Source organism: Macaca fascicularis, chromosome 18 (genome assembly GCF_037993035.2).
Source record: "Macaca fascicularis isolate 582-1 chromosome 18, T2T-MFA8v1.1".
In the NCBI taxonomy this organism is placed as follows: Eukaryota; Metazoa; Chordata; class Mammalia; order Primates; family Cercopithecidae; genus Macaca; species Macaca fascicularis.
Window position 1 is genome coordinate 14428419 of NC_088392.1, and position 24382 is coordinate 14452800.

The 24382-nt window shown below is 34.5% G+C and overlaps 1 long non-coding RNA gene across 1 annotated transcript in view; it reads right to left on the reverse strand.

Moving 5' to 3' along the window:
- Positions 1 to 17261: 17261 nt before the first annotated feature.
- Positions 17262 to 24382, reverse strand: part of LOC135968300 (uncharacterized) — a 77398-nt gene continuing 70277 nt past the window's right edge. Inside the window, exon 3 of the long non-coding RNA XR_010582972.2 lies at positions 17262 to 17745. This is a non-coding gene — a long non-coding RNA (uncharacterized lncRNA). The remainder of the gene's footprint in view (positions 17746 to 24382) is intronic.

Genomic DNA, 24382 nt, shown 5'->3' on the forward strand with positions numbered 1-24382 from the left:
TATTTTGAAAGAAGTAAGGGAATCATCTTTCCCATATGTCACTCCCTTACATGTTCATGATGAAATGTTCAGTCAGCACAATTTCATTATTGAAGGTTTTCAGGTAAGTTAAAAGAAACAAAAAGTTCAATCCTTAAAGGAACTAAAAATCAATGTTGCTCCTGCCTCCAGAAGGGTGACTCATTCCGGTAATTACTTGTAAAATACCTTCTTGCAGGGTTGCAACAGTTTTCAGCTTTCTATTAAGCATTACTTTGGAAAAATTTGGTCATATCAGTGAAAAACAATTCTTAAATCATGCAATTACAGAACAGCTTGAGGCATATCATCAGTGTAATTGAAAACAGAATTTTCAACTGTCAGTATGCTTTTCTATGATACCGATGCATCTCAACTACAGTCAAAACGTTATAGAGCTACTCAAGAACATGATACAAGTCTTAAATTCTTCATTTCTGTTGTTATAGGGATGTATGCTTTAACAATTTTGATTAATCATAGTGATGTAACATATTAGATGTTCAAATAATTTCAACTAACTTAAGTGGATGGTCCCACAGTCTTATTTCTGGACATTCATATTCTATGTTCTGTTCAATAATCATCCCCACTGATAGGATGAAAGAAAGCATTTGTCATGTATTTTGCAGGGTTTATGCCACATATTGTTTGGTGGCATGGACAACCAATAAATAGTCTACCTTCAAGTGACATTCCAACATTTCACATATAGTATAAGAATTTAAAAATATTTACTTTTGTAACTTTCCTCTTATAATTTATGCTGTGACAGTCATATAATTTACTTATACATATGTTAAAGACCTGACAGTACATTGTTATTATCATGTTTACGTAGCCATTTATTATTTAAAAGTATTTAGGAAAGAAGGAAATATGTTATATTCAACCCTGTTACTTTTTCCAATGCTATGTAAATTCATCTTTTTATCATGTTTTTTCATTCTGCCAGAAGGATGGCCTATAACATTTCTTATAACGTCGTCTGTTGGAGATTAATTCTTTCAACTGTGTAATTTTTTGTTGCCCCTTCGAATTTGAATGATTTTTTTGTTGGATATGAAATTCCCAGCTGACAGGATTTTTTTTGTGTACGTTTGCAAGTTTTGTTACATAATTATTGTTTTCTTTTGGATACAAAATTCTAGTTTAGTGATTTTTTTCATCTTTAAAAATTTTCCTCCACTCTCTGGCACTCTTTCCAATGAAGAATCTACAGACATTTTCATCTTTTGTTTTTTCTGTAAAAAAACATGTCTTTTCTCTCTGGTCACTTTAAAGATTTTCTCCTTAGTAGAGCAACTTAACTATGATACCACTCAGTTTAATTTTCTTCATGCTTATTGTGCATGGGAAGTGTTAAACTTCTTGACTCTCTGTGGTTATAACTTTCATCAAATTAGAAAGATGTTTGACCATTATTTTTTAAAACATTTTTCTGCTACTACTGCTCTAGCCTCTTCTTCATGAACTCCATTTACATATATACTTCCTGAAGATTTCCTACAGCTAAATAATACTCTAAGTTACTTTTTCTCTTTATATTTTTTTCATTGCAGTGCCTAAAATTTCACTTATCTTTTCTGTCTGCAATATTGATTCTGCCATTCATTCCAACATTGTATCATTAATCACAAATATTGTATTTTTCCTTTGTAGAATTTTATTATGACTCTATTTTACATATTGCATACAATGGTTTACTTTTTCAACATTAGAAATACTGTTATGATAAGGGTTTTCATGTCCTATTCTGGTTAAGTGAACATCTGTGTATCTGTGTAGGCTTTGGTTCACTTTTGGTTAATTTTTTAACCCATAATAAATTGTATTTTGCTGATATTTTTATCCTTGATAATCCTTGATTAGATGCTAGACATTGTGAATTTTGCTTTTTTTGATATTGAATAGTTTTGTTTGTGCTCTCTTTTGGGATGCAACTAAGTCATTAGAACAAGGTTGATCCTTTTAAATCTTGCTTACAAGATATTTTAAGTTAGACCAGTGCAGCATTCAGGTTCAGGCTAGCTACTCCACGTTACTGAAGGAATGCCCTTTGAGTACTATATCCAATGAACTATAAATTCTGAGATAGTCTTGTCTGGCTGGTGGAAACAGGTTCTATCCCATGCTCTGTGTGAGACTGCATACTTCTTTCCTCATCTGAGGCATTTTCCACATGAATACACCAATCAGTCCTCTGCTGAATACTTGTGGAAGATCGTACGCATCTCTCAGGATTTTTCTCTTTATACAGCTCTCTCCTTTCTAGTATTCGTTCTGTGAACCCTAGGAAATTTTCATCCTCAATCTTTCAAGCTTACACTCCTCAACCCTGGAAGTTTCACATCCTCTCCTGCTCTAGAAACTCTCAAGGCCTATATGCTTGGGTAATAATAGGACTCAACTTGTTTCTCATTCCAGGAATGATTCTCTGTCACTGCCTGTTCAGTATATTGATTAAATAATCTTAGAATTTGGTTTGTTTATTTGTTTAGGTAGAAATGTATACTTAGCTACTTTATTCTACTTTCCCAGAAGCATGATTGTTAAACATTAATTTATATTTCCCAATTTATTAGAATGTTACAAATTGAAGATTATTAATTTAATATGGTCTCTACTCTTAGTTGTTTCAACTTTTGTGGCATCAGGGATTCTCTAGTTTGCTAATGTTAAATCCAAGGGTTTAGTACAATATCTTGCATATAGGAGATGCAAATATCTATATTTATTCATTCATCATGTACTTATGGAATGATGCTATGATAATCTATGTATACAATATGGTAAATATAATCAAAATTTGCCCTCATATTTCAGGTAGTACAGAAAATATCTATTACATGCATCCATACATCTGTCCATACCTATAGCAACATAAAAACCAATGAAACAAAAATAGGCTAGGGTTGTAAAGTGTTAAATGTTGCACTTCACATAATTAATAATAGGAATACTACATTATACACCAATAATTGTGAAATACTAGAATTTTATTTAATTTGGCTTAACATTAAAGGTAAATATATTTGGTTAACCTAAATACACTGCCAGAATCTTTACAGATATATTACTCACTTGTCTAGTATTAAGGATTTGAAGGAAAACACAATATGCCAATTAACTTTCTAACAGGAAGTTGTACTTTTTAAAGAAACTTGACATTAGAGTATTAGTGATACCAGGCACAGTCACCTTACTGATGTAAAGAAAATCTAAGAGACATTTCAATCACTAATTATACCCCCGGTTTCACACGGCCATGCTTTGTGCTCTTTCTTTAATATGTACATTGTAATGTCCAATTTTATTGGTATATGTTGATTTTAAAAAGTAGAAGGAGACTTATAGAAGAACCTTCCAGCATTTTTCATTGGTATGGAATTTGAAAAGGCCTACAGAAATCAAGCAGTAGATGTAATTTGTAAAGAAATTCAAACCTAGAATTCTAGTATTACATTTTTGGTGATGGAAGATGAAAAAAATCCTGGAAGTCATCCAAAATATAGTAATAATTATAATAATAATGCTACTGGGCACTAAGATGTATATTGAGAAATATAAAATACTATGTTTTACAAACTTCTGAATATTCTTTTTGTATTCCTGTTAAATAGAGCACTGAGAAAAATTAAATGTCCTTAAACAGTTATTTCTAGGATGCCTGCTATGTGAACAGAGAGTAAAACTCGAATTCACTTAAAAGTGTGTAGACTTGAGCACAGAATGATACTGGAAAACAAAATTTCACATTTAAGGTTTCAAAATAATAAAGCTAAAGAAAATGCAATATTCCATATTTTTCTTTTATGGTTCATATCTTTCCTAAATATAATTTTCAAAGTCAATATATTATCAATACTCTATACTTATGTACAAATTAATAATGTTGTATAATTATAAAGTGACAAATAAGTCAATATTAAATGACTTGACATTCAGAATTATGAAATATTTTTTCCTCAGCATCATGATATGATATAAGTAGTACCAGTACATGGTCAACATAAATTTGTTGTATAGTATTTTTCTCTGAAGGCATTGTAAGTGCAATTCAAAACTTTGTCTATCTGCAGTTTTTCAATTGTAAAGACTTCTTCCTGATAGTAATTATATAAAGGTGCCTATGTTGGTAATATGCAACATTTTCACTAGGAAATAATGGCTACTAAAATTTATCCTTACATAAAAGTTTAGTTGAAGCTGTTTCCTTAGAGAGAAAAATAACATTTTTTACATCAATATTATCTTTAAGTGGCTAACTCCCAGAATAGTTTATTTTTACATTTGCATTTTTACTAATAAATAGCTAAATCAACAACTCACCAATAGATATTGTAAATCTGAATTCAACAGAGGAAACAAAAATTGTGCTAGGTGACTGTTCAAAAATAAATCTAATGTAAGAAGCATGGAGTTCATAAAAATTGTACAATGTTAGAAAAGCATGTTTTAGGTAATGCACTTTGGAATTATCTTAGAACTACACAGAGCTATCTTTCAGACTTTGCCATTGCAGCCTCTGAACACTAATAGGCTGAAGAATGTTCACCTGAAGACAGAATCCTCAGCTTCATGACTCATATGAACAGGCTGCCTCTACAGCTACTGTTTCATCAAATCCAAGACGGAACTTCATGCAGAATGAGCATTAGAAACTGCTAGAAGAAATTCATGAGCTTTCTAGACCGTTATAACTACCAGCAGTCCCAGACTGATCACTACCCCACCTCAATTTCACTTTTCAAATCTCTGTAAGTACATCTAATTGGTAGGTACTAATTTATATCCAAGACTTTTTCAGTAAGATAATTAGTTAAAAAGAGTTTTTATTTTCTCAAATTCTTTAAAATGTAAAGGTTGAGTAGAAAAATCTCAGTATGGTTTATACTTTTTTTTTAATTTACATAACACACACAAACTGTGAAGGATGTTTTGAGATAACTGATATATCCTTAATTCAAAACTAATGTAAAATCATGTTTCATTAGTTGGAATTCTGAATAGTTATTAATTCAAGCAGTCGTGGTGCTATATTTAAAATGTATAATGAAGTTCTAGGTGTAAACTTCATTTGAAAATTAAAAGTTAGAAGCAGTGTTCTTCTCATTACACATTCTTTTTCTAATCATCATAGTATGAATTTATACAAAACAAGCAAAGAATCCTTAACCATTCCTAATGCCAGGGAAGTTTCAATTGTAACAATTGACAAAATATCTCACAAATTATTTGACACACAAAGTAACTTCTAGCATACTTTATTGTATATTTTTTATTTGTTACTGACATTATAGCAAAACAGTTTAATATCTTGGTATATAAAGAAACACCTTTTTGTCACTCTGAAATCTGTTTTTCAGGAGTTGCCAGGCCACAATTTAGACAGCTCTACTGAACAACATAAATGCTAAAGTTCCCATACAATTGAATGGTGACTCAATTCACATGACAGTTAACAGATTTTTCTTGCTTTTAAAGTGGCACTTAAGTAATTCTATTCACCCTAGAGACAGACATCGTCTATGTGGTATGAATCAGATTTGGGCATACATATCAATACGACTTACACAAAGTATATTGAATAGTCTATATCTTCATTCTTCATGAATATGAAGTTATATTTATTAAATTTATCTAATTATAAAAAGTATATATAATATTGTATCAAAATATGAATGTGTTAACTAATTATGATAATATAAAAATAGATTTATTAATGATAAATTGCTATACACACAGACATAAGGAATAGTGCTTTGCTACATATATTAACTTCTACCTGAAATTAATTTGTTATGATTCAAATTTCAAACATTTCTTTATTTAAAGAACTACTTCAATAAATAACCAAAGCTAACATCAATTAAACTATAAAGGTAAAATAAAAATTCAAATCATGAGATAACTCATATGTGAATATTTTATTATTGTACTGCTTATAAATCTAATTTTAGTAAAATTTCTATGAAGAACATATATGAAAGGGAACTTAGAAATCAGGCAATGTGGCTGGGCACAGTGGCTCACACCTGTAATCCTAGCACTTTGGGAGACTGAGGTGGGTGGATCTCCTGAGGTCAGGAGTTCCACCAGCCTGGCCAACATGGCGAAGCTCTGTCACTATTAAAAATACAAAAATTAGCCAGGCACGGTGACATGCATCTATAATCACAGCTACTCAGGAGGCTGAAGCGGGAGAATCACTGAGCCCAGTGGGATGGAGGTTGCGGTGAGCCGAGATCGCACAACATCATTCCAACCTGGGCGAAAGAGTGAAACTCCATCTCAAAAAAAAGAAAAGAAAAATCACAGAAACTCTTAATGACTCATTTAATTATATTTAGGTCCTAGAAAAATTAATTCTATCACTCTGAGTATTTATTTATGAATTATCAACATGAAAAATGCTTATTAATATCATCTTGAAAAATCTGTGGAAGACTAAAAATTTTAATCACAATTTATTTTATATATTTGATATATTTTCTGTCTTAAAAATACAAACGTTAACTTGGTTCAAGGAGTAGTGATATTTTCATTGTAATATAAAATCTACTTATTCCAAGTAGATCACTCTGTCTTACATTTCTGAGATTATTTTAAAATAGCAACTTGTGAAAGAGCAATACATGGTCATAGGCATATATCCCTATGATACTGGTATATGGTACACAAAAATAATAAGTAAATGTTTGCAAAAACAATAAGAGGATTCATCTCTGAGGATGTAAAGATATCTACAAATCATCTTCCCCAAAGCTAGTACAAAAATTGTCAAAAAATTTTATTTTGGTACTCTAGACAAAAACAAGTTGAGAAACATTTATGCATGAAAAATGTCTGTATCTTTGGTTAAGTACTGCAAGTATGTTTAGCCTTCTTGCTTAGGCCTGCTTTCATCCACCTAACTTCTAGTTAAGAAGGCAGAAATGGTAGATTTTCCAAGGGAAGATGGCCATGGAAATGAGCAACTTTTTGGACAGAGATGGGTGGCTAAGTTAACTTAAAACAAAGGTAAAAATTTTCCACAACATAATTGGTAGGAAAAGTAAAAGAAACAAATTAAATTAAATTGTAGGAAACTATAGTAAACACTTGCAACTCCAGCCTGAGTTTGAGATCCTGGTTAACTTAAATAGCACATAACCCAGAAATGTATTGAAAAATTATAAACATTAGAGATTTTAGTTAGATAAGTTCTCTACATATGCCTGGCCAACGGGTGAAGTGTGCATCTGCATAGAGGTGAAACAAGCCAGACAGTTAAAGCCGAGCCAGCTTGAAAACTGGCTGTACACTTGATGTACTTCTCAGCCTACTGACAGATTAATTGACAGAGGGTGGAAGCTTTACAAACTTGAGTTGATTGAGCAGAGACTCATTTCTAATCACTGACTGTTCACTAAGATGTACAGAGATAGAGACATCCCAAGGAAGCTGGGATAAAAATGAAAAATAAATTTTAAAAACAGCAACAGAAAAAGGCAAAGAAATCAGTAGCTACACATCATGGAAGGACAAATCCCAGAGTTTTCATCCAGGCAAAACATGAAAAATAAATAAAGTAAAAAAGCAACATGGGGGAACATTAGACTCTGGAGTTACTGACTACATATTTTATGATTCACAGGTTCTAATAAAAATTAGGGGGTATGTAAATATGTACAAAAGAGTGGCTAATATTCAATAAAAAATAAGTGCACATAAGCTCACTCTAAATGGGACCAGATATTGAATTTAGCAGCAAAAAAACTCTATAAAATAGTTGTTATTAGCATACCCAAGGAATTAAATAACATTATAATTAAAGATGTAACAAACATTTGAATAAAATATTTCAGTAAATAGGAAATATCCGTAGAGAAATATAATTATTTAAAAGAATCACATGAGCATTCTAGAACTAAAAATTATGAAAACTATAATTTTTTTAAAATTCTAAAATTAAATTTATTGTCTATAAGAGAGTTAAAATAGCAGAAGGAAGAACAGTAAACTTACAGATAGTACAATACAATTTATCTAATTTAAATAACAGAAAAAATTGAAGAAAAATGAACAGAGCATGAGAGACCTAAAGGACAATATAAAGAGTTCCCAGATACATGTAATTAAAGCATCAGATGGAAGGAGAAAGAAAGGAATAATAACTGTATTTAAGAAATAACAACCAAAAGCTTCTCAGGTTTGATGAGAAACTTTAAGACTTAGATTCAAAGAGGTTAAAAAAAATAGAATGTAGTAAAAGAACTACACCTAGACACATCATGAGCTTCTGACATCCAAAAACAATGAACACATCAACCAAGAATACTATGCTCATCGAAAATGAAGGTGAGATAAGGCATTTACAGATAAACAAAAACAATAACTCATTGCTAGGATACCACCCTACAGAAGGACAAAAATAAATTCTTATTTTATATAAAATATATAAAATAGCTCCTGAGAGTAACTCAAATCCATCAAAGAAATAAAGAGCATGACTAAATGCTCCAATTAAAAGACACAGACTGGCAAACTGGATAAAGAGTCAAGACCCATCAGTCTGCTGTATTCAGGAGACCCATCTCACACGCAGAGACATACATAGGCTCAAAATAAAGGGATGGAGGAAGATTTACCAAGCAAATGGAGAACAAAAAAAAGCAGGGGTTGCAATACTAGTCTCTGATAAAACAGACTTTAAACCATCAAAGATCAAAAGAGACAAAGAAGGCCATTACATAATGGTAAAGGGATCAATTCAACAGGAAGAGCTAACTATCCTAAATATATATGCACCCAATACAGGAGCACCCAGATTCATAAAGCAAGTCCTTAGAGACTTACAAAGAGACTTAGACTCCCATACAATAATAATGGGAGACTTCAACACTCCACTGTCAACATTAGACAGATCAACGAGACAGAAAGTTAACAAGGATATCCAGGAATTGAACTCATCTCTGCAGCAAGCAGACCTAATAGACATCTATAGAACTCTCCACCCCAAATCAACAGAATATACATTCTTCTCAGCACCACATCATACTTACTCCAAAATTGACCACGTAATTGGAAGTAAAGCACTCCTCAGCAAATGTACAAGAACAGAAATTATAACAAACTGTCTCTCAGACCACAGTGCAATCAAACTAGAACTCAGGACTAAGAAACTCAATCAAAACCGCTCAACTACATGGAAACTGAACAACCTGCTCCTGAATGACTACTGGGTACATAACGAAATGAAGGCAGAAATAAAGATGTTCTTTGAAACCAATGAGAACAAAGATACAACATACCAGAATCTCTGGGACACATTTAAAGCAGTGTGTAGGGGGAAATTTCTAGCACTAAATGCCCACAAGAGAAAGCAGGAAAGATCTAAAATTGACACTCTAACATCGCAATTAAAAGAACTAGAGAAGCAAGAGCAAACACATTCGAAAGCTAGCAGAAGGCAAGAAATAACTAAGATCAGAGCAGAACTGAAGGAGATAGAGACACAAAAAGCCCTCCAAAAAATCAATGAATCCAGGAGTTGGTTTTTTGAAAAGATCAACAAAATTGACAGACCACTAGCCAGACTAATAAAGAAGAAAAGAGAGAAGAATCAAATCGACGCAATTAAAAATGATAAAGGGGATATCACCACCGACCCCACAGAAATACAAACTACCATCAGAGAATACTATAAACACCTCTACGCAAATAAACTGGAAAATCTAGAAGAAATGGATAATTTCCTGGACACTTACACTCTTCCAAGACTAAACCAGGAAGAAGTTGAATCCCTGAATAGACCAATAGCAGGCTCTGAAATTGAGGCAACAATTAATAGCCTACCAACCAAAAAAAGTCCAGGACCAGATGGATTCACAGCTGAATTCTACCAGAGGTACAAGGAGGAGCTGGTACCATTCCTTCTGAAACTATTCCAATCAATAGAAAAAGAGGGAATCCTCCCTAACTCATTTTATGAGGCCAACATCATCCTGATACCAAAGCCTGGCAGAGACACAACAAAAAAAGAGAATTTTAGACCAATATCCCTGATGAACATCGATGCAAAAATCCTCAATAAAATACTGGCAAACCGGATTCAGCAACACATCAAAAAGCTTATCCACCATGATCAAGTGGGCTTCATCCCTGGGATGCAAGGCTGGTTCAACATTCGCAAATCAATAAACATAATCCAGCATATAAACAGAACCAAAGACAAGAACCACATGATTATCTCAATAGATGCAGAAAAGGCTTTTGACAAAATTCAACAGGCCTTCATGCTAAAAATGCTCAATAAATTCGGTATTGATGGAACGTACCTCAAAATAATAAGAGCTATTTATGACAAACCCACAGCCAATATCATACTGAATGGGCAAAAACTGGAAAAATTCCCTTTGAAAACTGGCACAAGACAGGGATGCCCTCCTCTCACCACTCCTATTCAACATAGTGTTGGAAGTTCTGGCTAGGGCAATCAGGCAAGAGAAAGAAATGAAGGGTATTCAGTTAGGAAAAGAAGAAGTCAAATTGTCCCTGTTTGCAGATGACATGATTGTATATTTAGAAAACCCCATTGTCTCAGCCCAAAATCTCCTTAAGCTGATAAGAAACTTCAGCAAAGTCTCAGGATACAAAATTAATGTGCAAAAATCACAAGCATTCTTATACACCAGTAACAGACAAACAGAGAGCCAAATCAGGAATGAACTTCCATTCACAATTGCTTCAAAGAGAATCAAATACCTAGGAATCCAACTTACAAGGGATGTAAAGGACCTCTTCAAGGAGAACTACAAACCACTGCTCAATGAAATAAAAGAGGACACAAACAAATGGAAGAACATACCATGCTCCTGGATAGGAAGAATCAATATCGTGAAAATGGCCATACTGCCCAAGGTAATTTATAGATTCAATGCCATCCCCATCAAGCTACCAATGAGTTTCTTCACAGAATTGGAAAAAACTGCTTTAAAGTTCATATGGAACCAAAAAAGAGCCCGCATCTCCAAGACAATCCTAAGTCAAAAGAACAAAGCTGGAGGCATCACGCTACCTGACTTCAAACTATACTACAAGGCTACAGTAACCAAAACAGCATGGTACTGGTACCAAAACAGAGATATAGACCAATGGAACAGAACAGAATCCTCAGAAATAATACCACACATCTACAGCCATTTGATCTTTGACAAACCTGAGAGAAACAAGAAATGGGGAAAGGATTCCCTATTTAATAAATGGTGCTGGGAAAATTGGCTAGCCATAAGTAGAAAGCTGAAACTGGATCCTTTCCTTACTCCTTATACGAAAATTAATTCAAGATGGATTAGAGACTTAAATGTTAGACCTAATACCATAAAAATCCTAGAGGAAAACCTAGGTAGTACCATTCAGGACATAGGCATGGGCAAAGACTTCATGTCTAAAACACCAAAAGCAACGGCAGCAAAAGCCAAAATTGACAAATGGGATCTCATTAAACTAAAGAGCTTCTGCACAGCAAAAGAAACTACCATCAGAGTGAACAGGCAACCTACAGAATGGGAGAAAATTTTTGCAATCTACTCATCTGACAAAGAGCTAATATCCAGAACCTACAAAGAACTCCAACAAATTTACAAGAAAAAAACAAACAACCCCATCAAAAAGTGGGCAAAGGATATGAACAGACATTTCTCAAAAGAAGACATTCATACAGCCAACAGACACATGAAAAAATGCTCATCATCACTGGCCATCAGAGAAATGCAAATCAAAACCACAATGAGATACCATCTCACACCAGTTAGAATGGCAATCATTAAAAAGTCAGGAAACAACAGGTGCTGGAGAGGATGTGGAGAAATAGGAACACTTTTACACTGTTGGTGGGATTGTAAACTAGTTCAACCATTATGGAAAACAGTGTGGCGATTCCTCAAGGATCTAGAACTAGATGTACCATATGACCCAGCCATCCCATTACTGGGTATATACCCAAAGGATTATAAATTATGCTGCTATAAAGACACATGCACACGTATGTTTATTGCGGCACTATTCACAATAGCAAAGACTTGGAATCAACCCAAATGTCCATCAGTGACAGATTGGATTAAGAAAATGTGGCACATATACACCATGGAATACTATGTAGACATAAAAAAGGATGAGTTTGAGTCCTTTGTAGGGACTTGGATGCAGCTGGAATCCATCATTCTTAGCAAACTATCACAAGAACAGAAAACCAAACACCGCATGTTCTCACTCATAGGTGGGAACTGAACAATGAGATCACTCGGACTCAGGAAGGGGAACATCACACACCGGGGCCTATCATGGGGAGGGGGGAGGGGGGAGGGATTGCATTGGGAGTTATACCTGATGTAAATGACGAGTTGATGGGTGCAGCACAGCAACATGGCACAAATATACATATGTAACAAACCTGCACGTTATGCACATGTACCCTACAACTTAAAGTATAATAATAATAAATAAATTTAAAAAAAAAGAAAATAAAAATAATAAATAAAAAAAGAAATAAAGAGCAACAGAAATAATAATTATTTTAGTAAATATAAACGTTAAGAAACATTATTTTCCTCTAATTTATTCAAAAAATAAAATTGCATTATATAATTACAATACAGCATTTTAAGTTTTATTATAGGTAAAAGAGAGAGAGAATATGTATGATGATAACAACAAAAGAAGTGTATGATGATAACAACAAAAGAAGAATTAAGTCAATATTAACCCAAAGTAGATTGGCATAAATTTAAAAGTATATCATAATTCGATAATCAATCACTAAATAAATAACTAAATATTATGCCATTAAAAAGTCCACAAATAAATTCAAATAGTGCACTAAAATATATTTTTAACAAAGAAACAGCACCAAAGGAACACAGATCAAGAAAATAGTTGTGAAACACATAGAAAACAGAAAGGAAAATGGCAGCTATAAAAACCAACAATATCAATAATTACAATAAATATTAATAGACTAAATAATCAATAGGTAGAGTTTCTCAGACTAAATCAAAATATATTTATATGCCTAAATATATCTATATTTATATATCTAAATACAAGAAAATATTATTCAACCTTTTGGCCAGGCACAGTGGCTTGTGCCTATAACCCCAACACTTTGGGAGGCCGAGGCAGGTGGATAACTTGAGGTCAAGAGTTTGAGACCAGTCTGGCCAACATGGTGAACCCCCTCTCTACTAAAAATACAAAAATTAGCCAGGTGTTTTGGTGCACACCTGCAATCCCAGCTACTCAGGAGGCTGAGGCATGAGAATCGCTTGAACCTGGGAAATAGAGGTTGCAGTGAGCCGAAATCATGCCACTGTACTCCAGGCTGGGTGACAGAGTGAGAGTCTGTCTCGAAAAATAAATAAAATAAAAAAGAATATTATTCGGGCTTTAAAAAGAAGGAAATCCTACAATTTGTGACAACATTGATGAACTTAAAGGACATCATACCACGTGAAATAAGCCAAAAACAAAAAGAGAATGCTATTATATAATACCACTTACATAATCAACCTACAACAGTCAAACTCATTGTAAGCAAAGAGTGAAATAGTAGTTGCCAGGAGCAGAAGAATGAAATCATGTGATATTATTCCAGAGGTAGTAACTGTCTATTATACAAGATAAATAAGTCCTAGGAATTCACTGTATAGCCTAGTGCCTGTATGCTAGGTTACCACTAACACTAAAATACTACCAATAAAATATTGCATACTTAAAACGTGTCTCAGGGTGTATCTTGTGTTCCTATCACACACACAAATAATAGTAATAAAAGGGCGGGGAAAACTTTTGATGTATGGGTTTAGGGAATCTATTGTGATAGTTTTACAAGTATTTACTTACCTCCAAACATTATCAATTTGTATATATTAACTATGCATAACTTTTGGGTGTCAAAGAAAAAATTAAATTTAAAAATAAAAGAGACACACAAATTCAAAGACAGATAGTTAAAAGTAAAAGAATGGGAAAAAATATCAAATGTATAGGGACTACTAGATAGAAAAGCAAGTCAGGCGCGATGGCTCACACCTATAATCCCAGCACTTCAGTAGGCTGAAGTGGGGAGATCACTTGAGTTCAGGAGTAGTAGACAGTCTGGGCAACATGCCGAAAACCTGTCTCTACAAAACAAAACAAAACAAAAAAATTAGCTGGGCATCATGGCGCGTGCTTGTAGTTTCAGGCACTCGGTAGGCTGAGGTTGGAGGATGGCTTGAGCCCAGAAAGTGGAATTTGCGGTGAGCTGAGATTGCACCACTACACTCTAGCCTGAATTAAAATAACAGCTATAGCAGCTATATTGATTTCAGACAAAATAGACTTAAGAGGAGATATGCCATTAGCATCAAATAGCACTACTTTATAATTTTAAAAGGATCAATGTATCAGCTAGATATAAAAATTACAAATGTATGTGTACTTAACAACAGAATCCTAAAATAACCAAAGCAAAAACTGACAGAATTAAAAGTAGAAGTGAAAAAGTCCACAATTAGAGACTTCAACAATTTACTATTGGCAATTGATATAAGAAGTAGGTCAAAAAGTAAAGAACAGCTTTATTTTTACTGACTTCTCGACCTACTTGTTGGTACTGAAAAGCACTATCAACCAACTTTGCCTTATAAACATTTATAAAACATTTCATTTAAAAGCCAAATATATATTGCTTTTTTTCAATAAATTCATTATTTTATTTTATTTTTCTAGAGATTTTTTTAAGGGCATATAAGATATTCTTTGGGAGACCACATTAATAAAATAAAGACTAAAATAATAATTTTCTTAATAGATGGGGAAAATCATTTGACAAAATTCAATGTCCATTAGTTATAAAAATGGACATCAAATTATGAATAGAAGGGAACTTCCTCAACCTGTTAGAGGGCATGCATTAAAACAGAAAGAAAGGCCAGACGCGCTAGCTCACGCCTGTAATCCCAGAACTTTGGGAGGCCGATGCGGGCAGATCACTTGAGGCCAGGTGTGTGAGACCACCCTAGCCAACATGGAGAAAGCTTGTCCTTACTAAAAATACAAAAATTAGCTGGGCATGGTGGTGCACACCTGTAATCCTAGGCTGAGGCATGAAAATCACTTGAATCTGGGAGGCAGAAATTGCAGTGACCTGAGATCGTGCCACTGCCCTCTAGCCTGGGTGACAGAGCAAGACACTGTCTCAAAAACAAAACGAAAAACAAAACAAAACAAAAAATATATGAAACATGAAAATAAGCAGAAATATGTGACCTGTAATCAAGAGAATCACAGGCAGCAGAAGCAGTTTAACAGAGAACCCACATACTGGAGTCAGTAGATAAGAACTCCAAGTAACTATGAAAAGCATAAACATGATATATCTTTTTCATTTTCACTTTAAATTTGATCTTTAATTTTAAAGTAAGTTTCTTATATTGTTTGTAAAATTGTTTAATGATTGGCACGATACTGTTGTAAGTTAAAAGTGCATAATGTAAACTCGTATAGAGCAACTACTTAACTGTATAACACACAAATTTCAATGGTAAGAATAATGTGTAGCGGTAAAAAGCATCCAATTAACCCAAAAGAAGGCATCAAAGGGGGAACAAGGAAGCAAGGAATAGGTAGGAAAAATAGAAAATATATAGCAAAATGGTAAACTTTAAACCTTTCCATATTTACATAAAAAACAAATTAAATATTCTGGAAAAAAAGGGTATAAACATCTAAAATTGCAAGGATGGATGAAAGAGTGAAGCCAAGCTTCAGGCTTTTAGAAGCCTCTTCAGAATTTAAAACCATGTTTGTATAAGTTTATTAGGCAACACCCTAAATCAGGGGTCCCCAACCCCGGGGCCACACTGATACCAGTCTGTAGCCTGTTAGGAACAGGTCTGCACAGCAGGAGGTGAGTGGCAGGCCAGCGAGCATTATCGCCTGAGCTCCATCTCCTGGCAGATCAGTGCTGGCATTAGATTTAAGGGATCCAGGTTGCATACCCCTTATGAGATCTAATTAATGCCTGATGCTCTGAGATGGAACAGTTTCATCCCCAACCACCACTCCCACCATTCTGTGGAAAAATTGTCTTCCACGAAACTGGTCCCCAGTGCCAGAAATGTTGGGGACCACTGTCCTTATCCTTCACAGGTCTAATCAAAGGGTCTTAGGGCCACACCATATTGTCTACCACATCTAACTTCATTCTCTGTGGTTGATTATTCTGTAGCATTTTGTGTCAGAAGAAAAATTCAAAGATAACAAACATTTCTATGTACTAGAGTATTTACATGTGTGTAGCCACTCATCTTATCACACACAGTAATAGAAGTACCTCAATTTCATGTAAATGAAATTGAGACTATTACAATAATCAGTTCATAAATAATAATAGATTCACCTAGCATCTTGCCCTTAGAAGATTTAGGAGATGGTATTTAGTTCTTAGACTCTCTACTTCCATATTCTTTATCCTTCCATAACATGATCCCTTCTAAAAGCAAGTGTATTGCACTTGAATTGGTAGAGTTAGACAAGGCAGCTGCAAAATATTATTTGTAATGAATTAATTTCTCAATGTAAAATATTAATAGATGCCTGAATTAAGAGCTGAAAGGAGTTATAATATTAAACTAGAAAGTATTAATGTTAGGGCTATAAATAATTTTAAAAATATTTTTAAATAGACTGCTTTTTCATTCTTTATTTTTCTAATTTCCCCATCTATTCATTAGGAAAAGTTTAAAATGTGATTAGAGGGATGATTATAATCAAGCTCAATTATGTAAGCATTCCAACCATACACCACAATTGCTCTCTATTCAACTGTGATCTCAACATTTGCTTCAGGCCACATTCAAAACCACATTGAATAATCATTTCTACCTGTAATACGTGTACTAATAGGTAAAATATGTCTTTGTCAATTGAGCTTATTCAAAACTATTTTGCACTCATTAAATTAAAATATTGAGTTGATTTTCCTCAAATTGCCATAGATTTTCTTGTTGAAACTTTCAAATTACACCTTTTCTTCCTAAAAATAATAATAAATTCCATCACAAATCAATAGACATCCTCTCAGAAATCTTATTGAAAAACTTTTTCTTATTTATCTGACATATTTAGAATGAAAATAATAGCAAGTTACATATTTTTAAAACTGTATATATTAATCTTAATAAAATTATTTTATGTATTAATGAGATATTTAAACTGTGTAGGGATGGGTCAATCAAGTATTACACAAACTTAGCAGATAATTCACAAATAATAAAAAGGTATTTTCTTTGCATGAATTAAAACCTTTTTTCCTGTTATTAAATGTTGCTTGATATCTTCTTCCATTAGTCTTACTGTTGTATATAAACATTAAATAATTAATAAACATTCATTAATTATTTCACAATTAATGCATATTAACTAGTTACCAAGTATTGCCTTAAGCACTTAATTCATTTTCTCATTTTATCCTCATAATTTATTTTACTGATTTCATCCTCATTATTGTGATGTCAAAGATATGAAAAAGTCAAATAATTCCTCCAAAGTGATGAAATTACTTACTTTTGGAGTTAAGATTTGTTCCTCAGCTACTGGAATCTTAACGGGTAAGCAGTGCCTCATGCTCACCAATGACATTTGTCCATTCGCTGATGAATTCACTCATGGAGATTTTACATAGCAGGCCAGAACCAGGCACTGAAAACAAAATTGATTATGACATGTAAAGATCCCACTGTTTTCTAGAAAAATGGATTATTCTATAAATAGAGTTAAGCATTACAACTGCTTAGATATATTTGTACAGAACTACATAATATCATAATAATTAATTTTAGAATGATTTTCACATTCTTAGTATAAACCAAACAATGAATTAGGCAGAAAAGCTCCAATGTTAACAATATACAGAATTTAGTTCCTCATAAAGTGCACTGACAAGTTGGAGATGTAAAGAAGTAAAAGATAATGAAATTAAGACATTGGAAAGTAAAAGTTTTGAAAACAGAGAAAAAGACAACCTAACCCAAATTTGTGTATCAGTTAAAGGTTTCAGGAAAAATCATTGCATAGAAATTAGTAAAGACATTAGGGTAAGAGGGATAGGTAGAATGTTCCAGAGAGGATTAAGAGTAGCACAGAAAACTTAACATAAAAAATGGTTTATCACTGAAAGCAAGTTAGCATGGTTGCCACACAAGATTACAGTCAGATGAAGAGTTCAGAAAAGGGGCATTAGCCTACTGAAATAGCAAACATCAGGCCGCGCTTTCATAAAACTATTGTAAATGGCATTACTTTCTTAATTTCATTTACAGATTGTTCATTGCAAGTATGTAGAAAGGCAATTGATGTTTGTACGTTGATTTTATACCCTACACTGCAGAACTTGATTATTAACTTTATTAATTTTAATACTTTAAATTTTTATACTCCCTGGAATTATTTTCTATTCTCTGAGAATAGAGATATAGTTTAACTTCTTCCATTTAAATCTGGATGCCTTTTATTTCTTCCCCTGTTTGCTCTGTGTCCACAGTACAATGTTGAATCCAAGTGGCCAGGGCACATATAGTTCTCTTGCTTCTGATCTTAGAGTAAAAATAGCTAGTCTTTCACCATTAAGTATTAAGTTAGCTTATATGAACAACTTTCATTTGCAACTTAAATATCTTTTCTTGTTCTTGCCAAATTGCTGTGGGTAGGGCTTCTAGTACTATGTGGATAGAATTAGCAAAAGTAGGCATCCTTCTTTTATTCCTGAACTCAGAGGAAAAGCTTTAAATCTTTCACCTTTTATAACAGTGTGAGGTTAGCTGTGGGTTTTTTATACATGGCTCTTGTTATGTGGTGGTAATTTTGTTCTCTTCCTAATTTGTTAAGTGTTTAACATAAATACATAATTTGTTAAGTGCATACATTACATTTCTCATTTTATCCTTATGTAAAACATTAAACACTTAACAAATTAGGATTAGAAGGATTAAGATTTTCAAATCAAATGCTAATTGAGTACCCACTGAGAATATCATGTGATTTTTGTGTTTTTTTATTCTATTGATAGGCTCTATCTTTCATTATATGGAATACTTTGCAGATAATCGTTACTTTTTTAATGTTTAGTAGAATTCAGCAGTGAAGAAGACACCTACGCCAGGACTTTGTGAGCAGTTTTTTTGAATTATGACTTTAATTTCTTCAGTAATTATGGGTTTATTCAGATTTTCCATTTCTTCTTGAGTCAGTTTTAATAGTTGCTTTCTAGATATTTCACTGTCACCTAAGTTGTCTAATTTGTTGCTGTATGATTGCGGATAGTATTCCTTTATAATCCTTTTTATTTCTGTAAGGGTGGCAATAATATTCTCTCTCATATCTACCTACTAATTTAAGACTTCTCTCTTTTTTCCTCAATCAATCTAACTAAAGATTTTCAATATTTAACTTTTCAAAGAACTGGATTTTGGCCTAACTAGTTTTCTCTATTTTATTTTTCACTTATGAATGCTATTCATTTCTAGTTTAATCTCTTTATTTCCCTCCTTCTTCTTGCCTTCACTACAATTTGTTTTCTTTTTCCAGTGACCTAACATGAAAGATTGGATTATTGATTTGAGATCATTTTTCTTCCTTAATATAGGCATTATATTTATAAACTTACCTCTAAGAAAGGTTGTAATTTAGTGGACAGAGACACTTAAGTCAAACAATATTTGAAAATGTATTCACAAACTATTATTGATAAATATGTGTAGTTGTTAAAAAAAATGGAGGAGTCGATTTTACTTACAGACATCTGTAAGAGCTTCACAAATGAGTGCTATCACAAAAAAAGGAAAAAAAATAGATATGCCTCCTCTTTATCTTTCCACTTTTTCAATGAGGGTGACATTGTAATACCAGAAATTCACACAAAGTATGTAGATAGGGCTTATAGTTATTAATGTGTAATAATTTCTTATGAGTGAAGAATAAGAAAAAAATAGATTACAAGTTTGAGTGGTGGCCATGAACTTGGATTTCAAAGATGGAACATACACATTTCCATAATCTATAACTAACTGGCTAATACAGTTGAATATATGTCCCTGCCAAATCTCATGTTGAATTGTCATCCCCAGTGTTGGAAGTGTAGCCTGGTGGCAGGTGTTTGGATCATGGTGATAGATCCCTCAAGACTTGGTGTTGTCCGGGCAGTAGTGAGTGAGTTTGTAAGATCTGGTTGTTTAAAAGTGTGGGCACTTCCCTGGCCTTCTTGCTACTCCTGCCATGTAAGACACCTGCTGTCTTTGCCTTCTGCCATAATTGTAAGCCTTCTGACACCTCCCTAGAAGCAAATTCCAGTGCTATGATTCCTGTACATCCTGAAAGACCATGTGCCAATTAGACCTTTTCTTATGAATTACGTGGTCTCAGGTGTTTCTTTATAGCAATTCAAGAACATTCTAATACAGTGGCCTTAAAAGTGAATTGTGACTAATTTTTGGAAAAATCATATGAAGATTACCCCTAAAAATGTAGAATAAAAACTTTTCTAATGCATACTATATAATTCCCTAACATTTGCTACTGATAAGTAAAATCAACATAGAAACTTTTAAAATATGACTAATTGTCATTACATAAAGGTTTATGAGGCTCAGAAAGACTAGAATATCTTTGTATTTTACTTTCACTAAAGTATTTAATAAAATGTTTTACAAACGTTGTTGTGGCTAAGCTTCTAACCTGTTGACACATGTTTCTGGCAGTTTAAAATAATCATAAATTACAGGTTATATCAACTTATAATGAGATGTCTTCTGGCTTACAAATGTAACCTGTCTGTAGAGTTCTGTGTGCAATGCTTTTATCAAAGATTTTGATGAGAATTCCAGGTAGAGCAAGATGGCTGAAGAGAGGCCTCTAACAAACATTCCTCTGCAGGATAATCAAATTGAACTATCTGCACTAAAAAGCCCCTTCATAAAAACTGAAACTCAGGTGAGTGATCACAGTACCTGGTTTTATCATCATATTAAGGAAAGATGCACTGAAGAGGGTAGGAAATATAGGTCTTCAGTCACCTATGCCACCCTTCCACCATGCCCTGGTGGTGGTCACATGGCATAGAGAGAAAATCTGTGCACTTGAGAAAGGAAGAGGTCAGTGACTCTTCCTTTGGGATTCTAGTTCTAGTGGGATTTGCACTAGAACTTAGTGCTTCTCTGTCATAGCAGAAAGCAACCTGGGGCGGAACTCAACCAGTACCCATTGAGGGAGGATTTGAACCAGAACTAGCCAGACAAATCATCCGTCTCAGCAGTTAGACCCTGAGTTCCAGTAAGCCCTGCCACTGTGGGCTAAAGTGCTCTGGAGCCCAAAATAATTTGAAAGACAGTATAGACCACAACCATACAGACCATAACTTGAAAGAGAGTATAGACAGTATAGACCACAATTTCTGGGCAAGTCTTGGTACTGTTTTGGCTTGGAGCCACGAGCCAGTGGACATGGGTTGCCTGGGATCCAGTGAGACACCAGCAGGTGCAGCCAATGGAGTGCTTGGTCACCCCACCCCTAACCCCAGGCAGCAGCAACACAGCTCACAGCTCTGGGAGAGGTTCCTTCCCTCTGACTGAGAAGAGGAAAGGGGACAGTAAAAAGTACTTTGTCTTGCAACTTAGATATCAGCTCAGCCACAGTAGAATAGGCCACTAAGCAGAGTCCTGAGGCACCCATTCTAGGTCCTAGCTTCCTGATGACATTTCTAGACACACCTTGGGCCAGAAGGGAACTCATTGCCTGGAAGGGAAGCACCAAGTCCTTGCAGAATTCATTACCCATTGACAAAAGTTCCTGTGGGTCCTGAATAATCAGCAGTGGTAGCCGGGCAGAACTCACCATGGGCCTTAGGTGAGACTCAGAGCTGTGCTGGCTCCAGGTGTGACTAAGTACATTTTCAGCTGTGGTGGCTATGGGAGAGACCCCTTCTGCCTGGGGAAAGGAAAGAGTAAAGGAGACGTTGTCTTGCAGCTTGAATACTAGCTGAGCCACAGAGAGCTGATAGAGAACAAGGTGGGGGCTCCTGGGGTCCCTGATTCCAGGCCTTGACTCCTCAATGACATTTATGGACCTGCCCTGGGCCAGAAGGGGGTCCATGATCCTGAAAGGAGAGTCTCAGGCCTGGCAACCTTTACTAAAGCTGACTGAAGAGCCATTGGACCTCAAGTGAACGTCAGCAATAGTCAGGCAGTACTAGCTGTGGGCCAGGGGAGGTGGTAGCCACAGAGAGTCCTCTGCTTGGGGAAGGGGAAGGAAAGAGTAAGAAGTACTTTGTCATGTGACTTGGATGCCAGCCCAGCTACAGTAGAATAGAGTAACAGGTAGATGCCTAAGGTTCCTGACTCCAGCTGGTCATTCCCAGGTGGCACCCCCAGACCCAACCTGGGCTGGGGGAAACTCACTACCCTGAATGGAAGGAAAAAAGCCTGGCTGGATTTGCCACCTGCTGATCGTAGAGCCCATGGACCTTGAGTGAATATAGGTGGCGATCAGGCAGTGATCACTACAGGCCTCGGTCAAGACCCAGTGCTGCACCAGGTCCTGATCTTACCTAGCATGGTCCCAGTGGTGCTGGTCACAAGAATCCTTGTGTCACCCCAGCTTTAAGTAGCTCAGCAGAGATAGAGACTCTATTTCTTTGGGAGAAAGTAATTAAGGGAAGACAATATGAGACCCTGCCTGGTAATCTAGGGAATTCTTCCAGATCTTACACAAGGCTGCCAAGACAGCACATCTACAAGTCTACAAGGGCCACAGCATTACTGAACTTGGAGTGTCTCATAAAGCAAATAAAGCTTCAGTGATCAAAGACTTAGATCACAACACTCAAGTTTTCGAGTACCTGGAAGGCCTTCCCAAGAAGGATGGGTACAAACAAGCACGGACTGCAAAGACTTACAATAAATACCTAAGTCTTCAATGTGCAGATACTTAAAAACATCCACAAGCATCAAGACAATCCATGTATATAAAAAACAATTACCTCACCAAATGAACTAAATGAGGTACCAGGGACCAATTGGAGAGACAGAGATATATGATCTTTCAGACAAAGAATTCAAAATAGCTGTTTTGAGAAATCTCAGTGTAATACAAGAAAATATGGAGAAGGAATTCAGAATCCTATAAGATAAATTTAACACAGAGATATACTTTTTAAAAATTAGGGAGAAATTCTGGAGCTGAACAATGAAATAAACATACTAAAGAAGGTGTCAGACCTCTTATCAGAATTGATTAAACAGAAGAAAGAATTAGAGGGATTGAAGACAGGCTATTTGAAAATACACAGTCAGAGGAGACAAAATAAAAATAATAAAAAAACAATAAAGCATGCCTACAGGATCCTGACAATGTCCTCAAAAGGGCAAATCCAAGAGTTATTGGCCTTAGAGAGGAGGTGTAAAGATATCTCAAGGCAGAAAGTTTATTCAAAGGGATTATATTAGAGACCATTCCAAACCCAGAGAAAGATATCAATATTCAAGTACAAGAAAGTCATAGAACACCAGCAAATTTAACCCAAATAAGACTACCTCAAAACACTTAATAGTCAAACTCCCAAAGATCAATAATAAAGAAAGGACCCATATACAAAAGTTAAATAAAAATGAATTGAAAGTTTAAATCAAAGCCCCAAACTATGAAAGTACTGAAAGCAAAATATGGAGAAACTTTTCAGGACTTTGGGCTGGTCAAAGATTTCCTAAGTAATACCTTACAAACACAAGCAACCAGAGAAAAATGGACAAATGGGATCACATCAAAAATTTTCTACACAGCAAAAGGAATAATCAAAAAAGTGAACAGACAACCTACAGAATGAGGTTAAGAGACAATATTTGCAAGCTATTTACCTGACAAAAGATTTATAATCATTATATATAAGGAGCTCAGACAAGTCAAAAGGAAAAAAAATCTAATAATTTGATTAAAAAATGAACAAAAGAGCTGAATAGACATTTCTCAAAAGAAATCATACAAATTGCAAACAAGTATATTAAAAGTGTTCAACATCACTGATGATTAGAAAAATGCAAATAAAAAATTCAATAAGATATCATCTCACCCTAGTTAAAAATCACTTGTTTACAAGACAGGTGAGGATGTAGGGAAAAGGGAAACCTCATACCTTTTTGGTGGGAATGTAAATTAGTATAACCACTATGGAGAACAGTTTGCAGATTTCTCGAAAAACTAAAAATAAAACTGCCATAAGATCCAGGAATCCCACTCTTAGGCATATACTCGAAAGAAAATCAGTGTATCAAAGAGATATCCACACTCCCAT